The 13,271-nt window shown below is 30.6% G+C and overlaps 1 long non-coding RNA gene across 1 annotated transcript; it reads left to right on the forward strand.

Annotated features, from left to right (window-relative positions):
* Positions 1–10,224: 10,224 nt before the first annotated feature.
* Positions 10,225–12,459, forward strand: LOC109118828 (uncharacterized). The gene is made up of 2 exons (XR_002026081.3): positions 10,225–11,024; positions 12,149–12,459. It is a non-coding gene; the product is annotated as an uncharacterized lncRNA (long non-coding RNA).
* The last annotated feature ends 812 nt before the right edge of the window (positions 12,460–13,271 follow it).

Here is a 13,271-nt window from a genome sequence, read left to right on the forward strand (position 1 = left end):
AAGAGCACTATATTCTCTTGAAACGGTATCTCGAGTATTTCGCAAATATTTGGATATTTATAAAGATATTAAACTCAAATCATCCTAGTTCGAGAAATATGGCACTAAAATTATGACAGTAAGGGGCCTCGAATCATAGATAAATCTTTTGAGACAAGAATCAAGGAAGGAATAGAACTATACATATATATTCATAAATAAAATTATGATTCTTCATATTTAATTTGTGATTGTAGTTTATTTTCTCTCTCTTTGAAATATGTTGCAAGAAAATTAGCACGCCCAGGGACCAAATCATCCCTTTCATCTCTTCTCTCACTGATCGAATATACTAATCTCCAAGTCTCGTCTTTGAGTTTCAACAAGTCTACACTCCAAAAATCTTTGAAGCAGGGGAATTTGTAAACATTGAAATTTTGTGAAACTTTACAAGACGTTTCTAATTCGAGTTGGAACTCTATAAATTGTATGTTTAATTCAACTAGGATTCTTGGAGGCTACTCAATCTTAAACCCTAACTCATGTCTATATAAAGTGTTCTTCTACAGGACCTCAATTATCTTACTTGTATGTTACTTTACTTAAGTGAATCAAGTTGTCTAACGTGTTTCAGAGAAGCTATAAAGACAGTAAGTAAGAACACGATATTTTACGTGGAAACACCCGGCTCAAAAGATGTAATAACCACAACCTGATCCTCAATAAGATTTACCCCATGATCTACTAAATAATTACAAGCCTTAACCAACAAACGAGATTACAAGAGTTTATCTAACCTAATGATCAACTACTTAACCTCAATTTGATCACACACCTCCAAGGTATGTGTTCCCTGTGTCTTCTAGTTTCCCTCAACTTCAAGACTAAAATCCTAAATTCAGTTTAGAAATCACTGATCTAGAATTAATAAAATCACAAATACTAAGAACTCTTCCCATATTTGTTCTTCTATATTTTTTTATCAGCAGCACTTCGGAAATACATCTCTCGATTGTTTTTCTTTGCAAGGGTGTAATTTGAATGAAGCCTCCTTTTATTATTTATGTTTTTGCTTTCGGAGGTCTTCTATTCCTTTAGGGACTCCTCTGTTCGTTCCATAATTCTATTCCATTTAGATTTCTTTTTGCAATGAGACTCTGTCATAAAATAAAAGTCCTTCTTGAAATGATTTCTCCTGTGATAAATTTGCCAATATGATCCATGCATTTCATCATTTATTAAAACAGTGTTTAATCCAACATAAAGGGTGCTATATTCCTTGAAAAGACATCTCGAATATTTCGCAAATTCATGAAATATTCACAAAGACACCAAATTAAAATTATCCTTGTTCAAGAAATATATTACAAACGGAACACGAATGGATATATTTTACGAGAGAAGAATCAAGAGAGGACCACATTTTTACCCATACTCTTGATCAATAAAGTTATATTTTTTCATATTTTATTTGTGATTGCAATGTATTTTTCTATTACTTTAAAATTTATTACAAACATGTTATTTTTCCAATATCAACTTAAGAACTAGTTTTCGAAGGTTTTTGTTTCTTTTTTCAAATTCAGCCTTAATTTGTTCAAAATATTTGCAACTAAAGTTAACGTTTGAAATGTTGTTAGTTTACCACTAATTCATTATCAACACTCAAGATACCGGTCTCATTCATCAAAGAGAACATTATAGACAACAGTTTTCTCGCAAATATAAAATTAAGCTCAGAGATATTCTCGATATTTGTTTCATCTTCTGAGTTTGAATGACTCATACGGTCATCATTGCAAATTCTCTTTCTTTACTTTTTTTTTCTCATGATCAAAGCGTATTAGTGAAATAAATTACTAGAATCGAGCATAATATGGTAAATATAGAACATCATACCAAAATCAAACTTTCTAGTATCGCAATTTTGTTATTACAATATTTGATATGCATTTTAAATTTATTTGATATTCAGTATTTCATATCTAAGGTTTGGTGGCACATTTATCGATACATATGCCAGTAGACTAGTAAAGGCACGCCTAAACTGCTTAATCTGACCCAAACCATATGTTAACCAAAATATTTAGTAAAAAAATAAGCATTTTAAATTTAATTGGTATTCCATATACAATATAAAATAATATATTAATTGAATACGGGACCAATGCCCATTTCTTAATTAAGAAACTCGATCAAATAGTCAAGTCCAACAAGACTTAGACCAATCCAGAAATTAAAAAAAAAAAGAACAACAAAATAATCAAAAACTAAAATGGAAAATAACAATCGAGAAGGCTCTAGAAAGTCGATCAAACTACAATTTAATTTTCTTCGGAGCAATCAAGGCTTGGGACCTGAATCAAGCCTTGTAGGAAAAGGGAGGGGATACAACTTCAAAAACTAGGAGTTGCTTTGGTACAAGTTGTGTTGAACTTGAATAGATTTCCCCATCGAATTCTAGAAAATTCTCGCTGATATCATGGAATTTGATTTCATTGAAGACCGTTTCGAGTCATGCGTTGTAGATCTGGTAAAAGCCCTCTTCCAAATTCAATATCACCATATTTGAGCTAAAATAACACTAATCTTTGGTAAAGAATAGAATTCTAGGACGACTAATTATTGTCATCCTTCATCCTTACAGTTTGAGTTAGATCTAATACCACACATATAACTCGATATTAAGGTACGTTCATCGTATGTACCTATTTCTACTATTTTTATGTTCCTTGCTTTAATTTTGCCTAATGTTGACGTTTTCGAGTCATGCGATGTAGATCTAGTAAAACTACTAACCTAAATGCAATATCACCAGATCTGAGCTAAAATAACATCAATCTTTGTTAAACAATAGAATTCACGAATAATTATCCACATCCTTCATCCTTGCAGGTTGAGTCGGATCAAATGTCACTCGTATAACTCGATACTAAGGTACATCTTATATCCCTAATTTTTATTATGTTTATATTCCTTGCTTTAATTGTGCCTAATGTTGATGTTTTTGAGTCATGCTGTGTAGATTTGGTAAAACTCCTCTCCTAAATTCAATATCACATATTTGAGCTAAAATAACATCAATCTTTATTAAACAATATAATTCTAGGAGGACTAATTTTTAGTAGGATGTAATACCACACGTATAACTCGATAATAAGGTACATCGTATGTCCCTAATTTCAACTATTTTTACGTTCCTTTCTGTAATTGTGCCTAATATTGATGTTTTCGAGTCATGTGTTGTAGATCTGGTAAAACCCCTTTCCTAAATTCAATATCACCAGATGTGAGCTAAAATAACACTAATCTTTGTTTAATAATAGAATTCTAGGACGACTAATTATCCACATCCTTCATCCTTACGGGCTGAGTTGGATCTAATACCACACATATAACTCGATACTAAGGTACATCCTATGTCCCTAATTTATACTATTTTTATGTTCCTTTATTTAATTGTGCCTAATGTTGATGTTTTCGAGTCATGCGTTGTAGATATGGTAAAACCCCTCTCCTAAATTCAATATCACCAGAATTGAACTAAAATAACACCAAACTTTGTTAAACAATAGAATTCTAGGATGATTAATTATCCACATCCGTTATCCTTACAGGTTGAGTCGGATTTAATACCACACTATAACTCGATACTAAGGTACAATATCGTATGTTCTTAATTTCTACTACTTTTATGTTCATTTATTTAATTGTGCCTAATGTTGATGTTTTCGAATCATGAATTGTATCTCTGGTAAAACCCTTCTCCTAAATTCAATTTCATCAAATTTGAGCTAAAATAACATCAATTTTTGTTAAACAATAAAATTCTAGGACGACTAATTATCCACATCCTTCATAATGATATTATTTGCATAGACTAGATGATGAATATTTTCACTTCATGTGTCTAATTATAATCAATATAGAATAAAAATTATCAACAATTATTTTTCAAATCTTGTCTACCACAAAGTTATTACACCACCTTGCACACATCATCTTCCACAATGTCCCAACAACACATTAAGTAACACTAGTACAAAACTAATTATTTAGATGTTATAATTTTTATTATTACTCTATCTTAATTTAAATATTTTTTTGTATTATTGATTAACAACGAAAATTGTTTACATTTTCTTTTGAACATTTTTACATGGATAAGGTGATAGTATGATATGATATAATTGAGACATTTCTTAAAAGGCGAAATGATATATATTTATTACATAAGTACATGTAAATTGAAATTAAAAAAATTATAATTATCAATTTATCGTACTGCAAAATACTTGTAACCAAACTACAAAATCATACCAAATTTGTTTGATATAGTAATAACAATATATTATTTCAAAACTTCAAAAATCAAAATTTCCTAATGGGGAATAATCAATATTGTATCACTTCCAATGCTACTAATGACACAAATCATTGTCTTTACATGCTGCTAGGAAGGTCAGTCTCGTGACTTACTTTGATAATTTTTTTCAGCTTTATTAAAAGGTGGATCTTGGGGATTGATAGGGATTTTGTTTGAGTTCTCTCAATAAAAAATGACACGATATATATAAGATAATTTTTATCATCATTTGTGATACATACAAATTTTGAATTTTTAAAAATAAAACTAAAGGTCAGCTTAATGATTTAAAAAATTCAAAATTTATCCTGCCGTTCCAACCTTTAAGTTTAAACTTTATGCATTTTTTCAAAACTTCGACTAGAACCTAATCTTTTTTGTTGTTTTCTCTTTTCACCATTGAGTTTTTCGCATTGAATAATTATTTATCATTTGATCCATTGAAGGATGAGTTGTCAGGTACATTGTTTTGTCTGAATTTATCCTTTTGAAGTTGCTTTTAGAAAATGTCTGAATTTTTTCTTTTGAAGTTGCTTTTAAAAAATGACTGAATTTTTCCTTTTGAAGTTTTGTTAGAATTCTTCATGAACTTCATAGAAAAAAAAGAGTTATATAAAATTATCATTAGATTCGTCTTTATATGAATTTGTGTGATGATACCATATAAGCGCCAAATAAATATCATATGACACAAAGTTTCTCTTGTGGAGGGTTTACATAGGAAGAAGACTTGTGCTTGTAGAAATTCTAGAGAAATATAGAGATTTTTCATGAAAGATTATAAAATTGCATAAAAAAAATTCTATAATTCACTAGGTAAAGAGAGTTTCAGAAAATTGACCTAAATGTAAATATGTAGGGATTTATGTAGAGTTTATTATTTACACTTTAGCCTACATAAGTTCCTACATATTTACATTTAGACCTACTTTTTAAAACTCTTTACCTACCCGAATATTTTAGAAACTTTAGCAATTTCATAACTTTTCATGAAAAGTTGTACATTTCTCTAGAATCTTTCACAATGACAAGTCTTCTCCTATATAAGCTCTCCCCATGGACAAATTTGTTTCATGTGACATTTATGTTGTGATTATTGGCGTGATGATGTGATCAGTCGTCACATTTGGCTCCATTACACTATACATTCTCTCAATTTTTCAAATACATATATAGATAAAGACATGTGTCCTATTTAATTCTTAAACATCAAAAATTATTGTATTATCAAGTATCTAATCATAGTTAAGGTAAAAAAAATTAAAACCTACTCTTCAAATTTTGATAACAGTATACTCCCCACAAATTTTATTTCCATTAATTTCATCTAATATTTTTATATTTCAATATATAAATTGTATAACGATATTTTTATTTAGACTACTAAGCAGTGTACAAAAAAAATTTATTATTAGAATAAAGTTTTTTAAAAAATTTACCCACACAAAAAAAAACATTTTCTTGTTTTTCTCTAAAAGCTTAATAGCCATTGAGCATCTGCAACAATCACTTTTTCCTTTAACTTTGAAATTTTATATCTCACATTTGTAATTGATCTGATACCACTTGATTTTTTTGTTTCTTGTGCTTTTATTTCATGAGTTTTGTCGATAAACTTTCCTGCATCGATAATTATTTAATCAATTCTCAACTTAAATATGTAAAATTAAATATTTAAATATAAAATTACAAAATTAAATTAAATGGGTGTCAAATTTGTTGGGAATATCGTATTCTTATCAAATCGGAGAGTAATTTTTAAAATTTATTTACTTAATTATGACTATCTAGTCTAATCTTAATCTCTTTTTTCTTTTTTCTCTTTCCTTTTCAATTTTCTTTTTTTTCTCCATTGAACTTTCCACGTTGAATAATTATTTATCATGTGATCTATCTTTTAGTTTTTGTAGCATCCATTGAAGGATGACTTGTTAGTTACATCACTTTGTCTTAATTTTTCCTTCTTGAAGTTGCTTTTAGGATTCTTCATGAACTTCTTGAATTTTCTAGATAAAAAAGAATTCTATAAAATAATTATTAGTCATCTTTACATGGATTTGTGTGACGATCCATCACATTATTATACCAAATAAGCTTCATATAAATGGCACATGACACAAAGTTGCTCATGTGAAGACTTACATAGGAAAAAGACTTGTGCTTGAGGAAGACTCTAGAGAAATGTAGAGATTTTTCATGAAAGATTAGAAAATTGCATACAAAATTTCTATAATATTCTAGATGTAGGAGAATTCTAGAAATTGAAACTAAATGTGAATATGTATGGACTTATATAAAAATTGTTATCTATACTTTAACCCTACACTCATGTAGGGCTAAAGTGTAAATAATTATTTTATATCAATTCCTACACATTTACATTGAACTTAATTTTCTAGAACTCTTCACGTAACTTGAATATTCTAGGGACTTTCTATGTAATTTTATAAATTTTTATGAAAATTTTTCTGTATTGCTCTAGAATCTTCCATAGTGACAAATTTTCTCCTTTGTAAGTCCTCCACATGAGAAACTTTGTGTCATGTGACATTTATGTGGTGATTACGTGGCGTGATGATGTGACCGGTCGTCACATATGGCTCCATTCCATTACATACTCTCTCAATTTTTACAAGTACATATGTAGATAAAAGACGTATGTCATATTTAATTATTAAATATCAGAATTTTATTATATTATCTAGTATTTAATCATAGTTAAGTCAAGAAATTTTAAAAATACTACTCTTCAAATTTGATAAGAACACGATATTTCCCACAATTGATATACATTATTTTCTTCTAATACTTTTATATTCAAATATATAAATTGTAGAAAAATATTTTTACTCAAACTACTAAATACTAGTCTTCAAAAGTATTTTAGTATTAGAATAAATTTTTTTTCAAAAAATTCACACAAACAAAGAAAACACATTTATTGTTTTCCCCTTGAAGCTTAATATGCGTCGAGCATGTGCAATAATTTTACTTTAACTTTAAAATTTGTCTTTCACATTTGTAATTGATATGATACCACTTGTTTTTTTTTTTTGGTTCCTTTATTGTATGATTTTGTCGACAAACTTTACTGGCATTGATAATTTTTTAATCGATTCTCAACTTACAATTTTAATATTTAACTATAAAAATATAAAATGAAATTATTGGATGTCAAATTTGTTGGGAATACCTTATTCTTACCAAACCTGCAAAAATATTATCCAAAATTTATTGACATAACTATGATTATGATACTTATTGATGTAGTATAATCTTGACCTTTAAAAATTAAATAAGAAACATGTCTCTAGACATGTACTTGACTAAATAAAGAAAGTGTATAAGTAAAGGGAAGTGAAATCCTCTTTTTTATAATCAGAGTTATCTCAAAAGATAAAAAGCTGCTTTTAGGATTCTTCACCAATGCCTTGTCGTTATTTTGTTTGTTCCTCCTTAATTCGATCTATCTTATTTAACAAATTTTAAAGTTTACAATGAGTTCAACTAACGTAATTTTCTCCAACTCCTTTGTCTCTCTAATGAGTAGTTACTTTATTTTCTGCGCAAAATTTTGAGCATGGTTTCTCATTCACACAAGAAGGATACCATTACGGCTGTCAATTTCAAGAATTCTATAACCTTCTTTCTATATTGAAGGTTCCACGTTATTGAGCTTCTTTACATGTTCAAGGTCATATACCAATCATTCATACACATACATGACAAGGGTGCTTAAATCTACCAAGTCAAGAGATCACATATTCACATAACTTTCATGCATCAAGAAGAGGAGCTTAGGTCTACCAAATCAAGACACAACATTCCTCATATCATTTATACAATATCATTCAAATACAAAGTAGTGACAGTAAGTCCACCACACAAGATACCCTATCAACACGTATAGAGACTCATCATAGTCTACCATAGTCACATATAATCATTTGAAGGAAATCATGTTTTAACCTCACACCTAAATATACAACATTATCATATACCATTACTTAAAGAAGAATCATAATATTAACACTTCTAATAGATTATATAGTCATCACATAAGTACATCACTCCATACCTTCACATTATACAAGATCACACATATATCACATCATAACATCACCTTACAAAGTCATATAAGCCATAAAACCTTATACATGATCACGTTACTTCATATAAACATCTTCACATTATGCCTTCATATAATCCCTAACATGATACTACTGCAATTTATATAATAATGTCGACAAGACCATGATCATCATATAATCAACACATAAGCACTGTTACCATAAGTGGACCATACCAATCAAGAGCAATTCTATATCAATTCTACACTAACTAAAGAAATTAGGTTAACCTACCATCTTCCAATAGCCAAGATCACCAATCCTTAAGATCTCCTACAATGCACAATATAATAGAATAATTCATCATAGAAATCGTCATTACAACATAATCTAAACTCATTCTATCATCATTAGATCATAAATAATTAACCCACTTTATATCTAAATTTAGAGATTTGATAATATCAAGGATTTATGGAGATTTTCATTGAAAAACATCAATCATACATCAATCATACATCAATGACATCATATCTCATTGTTTGAAAACGTTTCATGCAAAAACCCAAGACTTAGAGTAGAATTGGACTTTTTCATAAACTTTGAGATCTTGGAAATCACTTTGAGATTAGGTCTAAGGTGAAATGTAGACTTAGATAAATAAATCTCATACCTTATTAGATCCAAAGAGAACTGAAGAATAACTCCATTGAAATCCATCACCTAGCTCCATTTTGACCTTGAGCTTTCATAAAGGTATTTAAAGAGAACTTTGCGAGGGAAGGATTTTGATTTAGGTGTTAGGGTCCAAATGAGAGTTAAATAACTTTATTACTCTTAAAATACTCAAATACACCTAAAATAAACGTCCTCACAATTTAATAAACTTAGGGTGAATTTACCAAAATACCCCAAGCTAAGTCGTGCCCAAACCACGCCTACCAACGTCGGCCTGTCGTTTGGACGACGTCCCGTTGATGAGGGCTCGTGGTTTGGTTTAGAGGCTTAATAAAGTGCAGGACTGGAGTCTCCATTGATGCTCCAAGTCGACGAGCCGTCGTTTGGGTCGTTGTTCGGCACTGTCAAACTGCTATCTGGCAGCTTCTAGCCTAAAAATTGGCTTGGTCAATTTCATTTTCCTTAAGTCCGCACCAAATCCCTTCCCTCAAGATGAATATGCGGTCAGTCAAAATTGGCTTGGTCAATTTCATTTTCCTCTAATTTCTTGCATCAATCCAAGTAAAATGAGCGACAATTGTTGACACCCAATTTTGACTCTCCCCGATATAAAATTAACCACTGAGCTTCTTAATTTTTAAACGATTTAGAAATAATTAGCTCTACAAAACTCAAATATTTTGAAGTTACTTTAAGTAATTTAGCCGATTATTATAGTGTTTAATAAGTATGTACATAGCTCGCACTTCTTGAGTATTTGGAAATCGTGTATAAAAGATTCTATCTTCAATTCGATTTGATTTTTTAACGTATATATGATTCAAAGTTACCTAACTTATTAGTCTAATTATTTTACTTCATTGATTTTAAGAAGCTTGTATTTAATAATTATAATTCATCGTGTTTGAGGTTTGGCGGAACTCCTTAAATTTATTCAAGCCGACTATGTTGCCTTTCGTTTGGTCATTTTCCAGTTCTAATATAGTCATCCTTGTCCCATTTTTGGATCAATTTCAAAGAGAAAATTTTGCCCAACTTTCCTAAGTCATTTTCCCACCTTTTAGATCCTTAATAACAGAAGCCCAACTTTGTTTATTTTATTTCATTAGGACTAATTTCGTTTTCAATCTCGTTTTCAATCAGCCAGAAAGCCCGATATTTTCAACCCGGCTCACCTCTCTATCGCCAACATTACAACAGCCCCAACTTCATCTATTCTTTCTCACCACAAATCAACTCCACATGCTGCGAAAACACAAAAAGTGTCGGTCCAGCGACCATGATGAACGAGACGCGATGGAAGTAGCGTGACTACAGTCGTCTTCTGCGCTCACATGTTTTCAGCAGCTAAAGCAGCTGCTATGGCTGCAGATTCATCCTTGTGACCTTGAGATTGAGGCACGTAGTGTCTCAAGGACGTTTGATCGATCCCAAGCATCCACTTCCCCTTTCCCATTTCAGAATAGGGTCGAAAATCCCAAAAAGGTTGGTCTATACATTTTGATAAAAGTTTTGGGGGTGTTTTTTTTTTGTAATTGAAAGTGAATTATGGAATTTCCATGGATACCCTTTTCCCTCCAAAAATTGGTTACACTAATATTCCTCCTATATATTTTCTCTTCATCTCGTTGATAGAACTAAGGGGAGACGGAAAAAGAAGAGAAGCTATTTGAGAAAAGATTTCTTTGAGAAAAGTTTTTCTTCAGTAGAACATTGCCTGGAAAGAAGATAGCAAGAAAGACAGTAAAGAAAGTTAAAAAAATTATACACTAAATGCATCTGAAAGAGAGGAGTGAATAGCTTAGAGCTTAGTTTAGTTTCACATCCAAACATCCGTTTTCTTGGTCGGAAACTCAAGTTTTTCAATCTGGCGGTGAGAAACTCGTCTTCTTCAACTCGAATTCTCGTCCCCATTCGCTACCCAGAAAAAGGTAATACTTCTTGGTGTAGTATTTTGATGTTAGCAAAGCTTTTTCATATGGCTGTTTGGGTTAGATACTGATGTTAGCGAAGCTTTTTCATATGGCTATTTGGGTTAGATACTGTTAGTTTGTTGATATTTAGATATGGTTTATATGTTCCTAGTTATTCCATCGCTTTGCTCATGATATTGAGTCAAATTCATGGGTTTATGGCTCAATATTATGATTTTAGTTCATTGAGATTGAGTCTGCTGCCATTTTCTTGTACTGCCAATATTGTTAGTTGGCGAGAAATGAAGCAAAAAAATTTGAAATTTGTTGTTGCAAAAGCTGTTTTTTATGTTATTAACTAGGCATAGAATACAATGGCTCATTCTTCCCCATCTGTTGATTATCCGTCTACTTTTTATTTTGTTCCAAGTTTTTCTTGTGCTTAGCCTCATTTCAAGGTAGTCTAAATATTTTGTTTAAGCTTTGGAGTTCAACGGCTTCTTCTTTGTTTCCACTTTGTGTTTTTTAATTTTTTTTAAAGATGGGTAACAAACATTATAATCGAGTTGAATTTTTTTCTCTCTTCATCAAAATGTGATCATATTTCTTTGAATTTGATGGTTTTATGAGTCGTTTTGTTGTAAAGTTCTTCATTGACCTTGAGCACGATTAACAACGGCTTGTTGTTGATTGATTCAATTAGGGTCATGCTCGGACTTACGCGTTTACTGTGAATGTTCTCTTTATATCTATACTCGTTTTCTTACCTAGTCTATTTACTTATGCATAGGCATACATATTCTTAATTTTTTTCTTTTTCTCCAAGCCTGGACTTTAAATAAGTTTTGGGTAGGATTCTTAAGCTAATAATAGTTTTTGATTATCTCGATATTTAGTTTTCTTGTTACTTTTAAATCAACACTAACTGTGGAATGTTTATTGCTTAATTATCAGTGATTCATTTTTGTGTCGTTAAAAATCTAACAATAGACATTTACAATATCTTTTCCGATCTGTGGTTTATTTTCAGTTTATTTCATTAATCTCGTATGCTAATTTTCTATTTTATTTCCTCTGTTGTTATGAAAATTTACTCCCGGCTTGCGATGAATTCCATTTCCCTTCCTTGAATCCTCTTGTAGAGGCGATGTTGAAACCTTTATCCACTCAATCATCCAAAATCGGCGAACAGATTTTGGAGTAGAAATAGCTTGAACAAGTCAAAGAAATTGAAGGATTTGTGTTAGAGAGTCCAAAAGTTCTTTTTTATTTTCTAAGTTGTCATGTTTTGTCGTTTTTGGGCCTAAGCCCTTGTCGTTTTGTCTTCCATATTTATTTTGTATTGTTGTATGATTATAGACTAGAACATGTACAAAATAAAGTGGACCAAAAGCCCAAAACAAAGCGGGTCCAAATACCGATCCAGGCGGACAGAAATTGGATTTAGACACAATCCTCTCTCTCTCTCTCTCTTTACTCTATCATTTACTTATCTGCTTTTATTTGTTTCTAGTTCTAAGGTCAGATCCAAATCCTCGCAAACGTCATAATGTTTTATCAACCCAAAATTGAATCAAATGTAAATAGGTTTTTCTTCAAAATAAAAGACGAATAAACTAGCAAACCAAATCTTACTTGGTTATTAAAATTAATACTTCTTTTACATAAATAACTTCAGATAAAGTTATAGCTTAAAACTTTTAAATCTTTTAGCCGAATAACATTAGTTGATTGGAAAATCGCATTAGCGAATATTTTAGGTGTCGTAAAAATCTTCCTAAAATATAAATAACAATCCCCGGACCCCTTTAAAGTTTTCAAAATGATTTTTCTATTTAAGTATTTCGAAAACAAAAGTTTTCTTGATTTTTCTTTAATAATTAAGTGGTGACTCTAAAAAATTAAAAACGAATTAAAACATATATTTTACCGAAAATGTATAAGATAGAAATGGCGACTCACCTAGGGATTTAGAGGATTCTAACCTTAAAACTAACGTATTGCATTCATGGCATATCACAACTCCGTCAAATGATGATTATTTTTATTTACCACTTACAGGACGATTATGCAGGTTCACAGTCTTTTATTAACCAAATCTTTCTTGGGGCACCATGATGAATGTAGTTGGCTACTTGATACTCAACGGTCGTTAATTTTCCCAACCCAAGTAGTTCGTTTGGGTTACCCTTTCCACTATAAATACAACACACTCCTAGTTAAACTAAAATAAAGCGAAACCAAATCCTGAAAAGTAGCGCATTG

This window comes from Solanum lycopersicum, chromosome 11, assembly GCF_036512215.1.
Source record: "Solanum lycopersicum chromosome 11, SLM_r2.1".
In the NCBI taxonomy this organism is placed as follows: Eukaryota; Viridiplantae; Streptophyta; class Magnoliopsida; order Solanales; family Solanaceae; genus Solanum; species Solanum lycopersicum.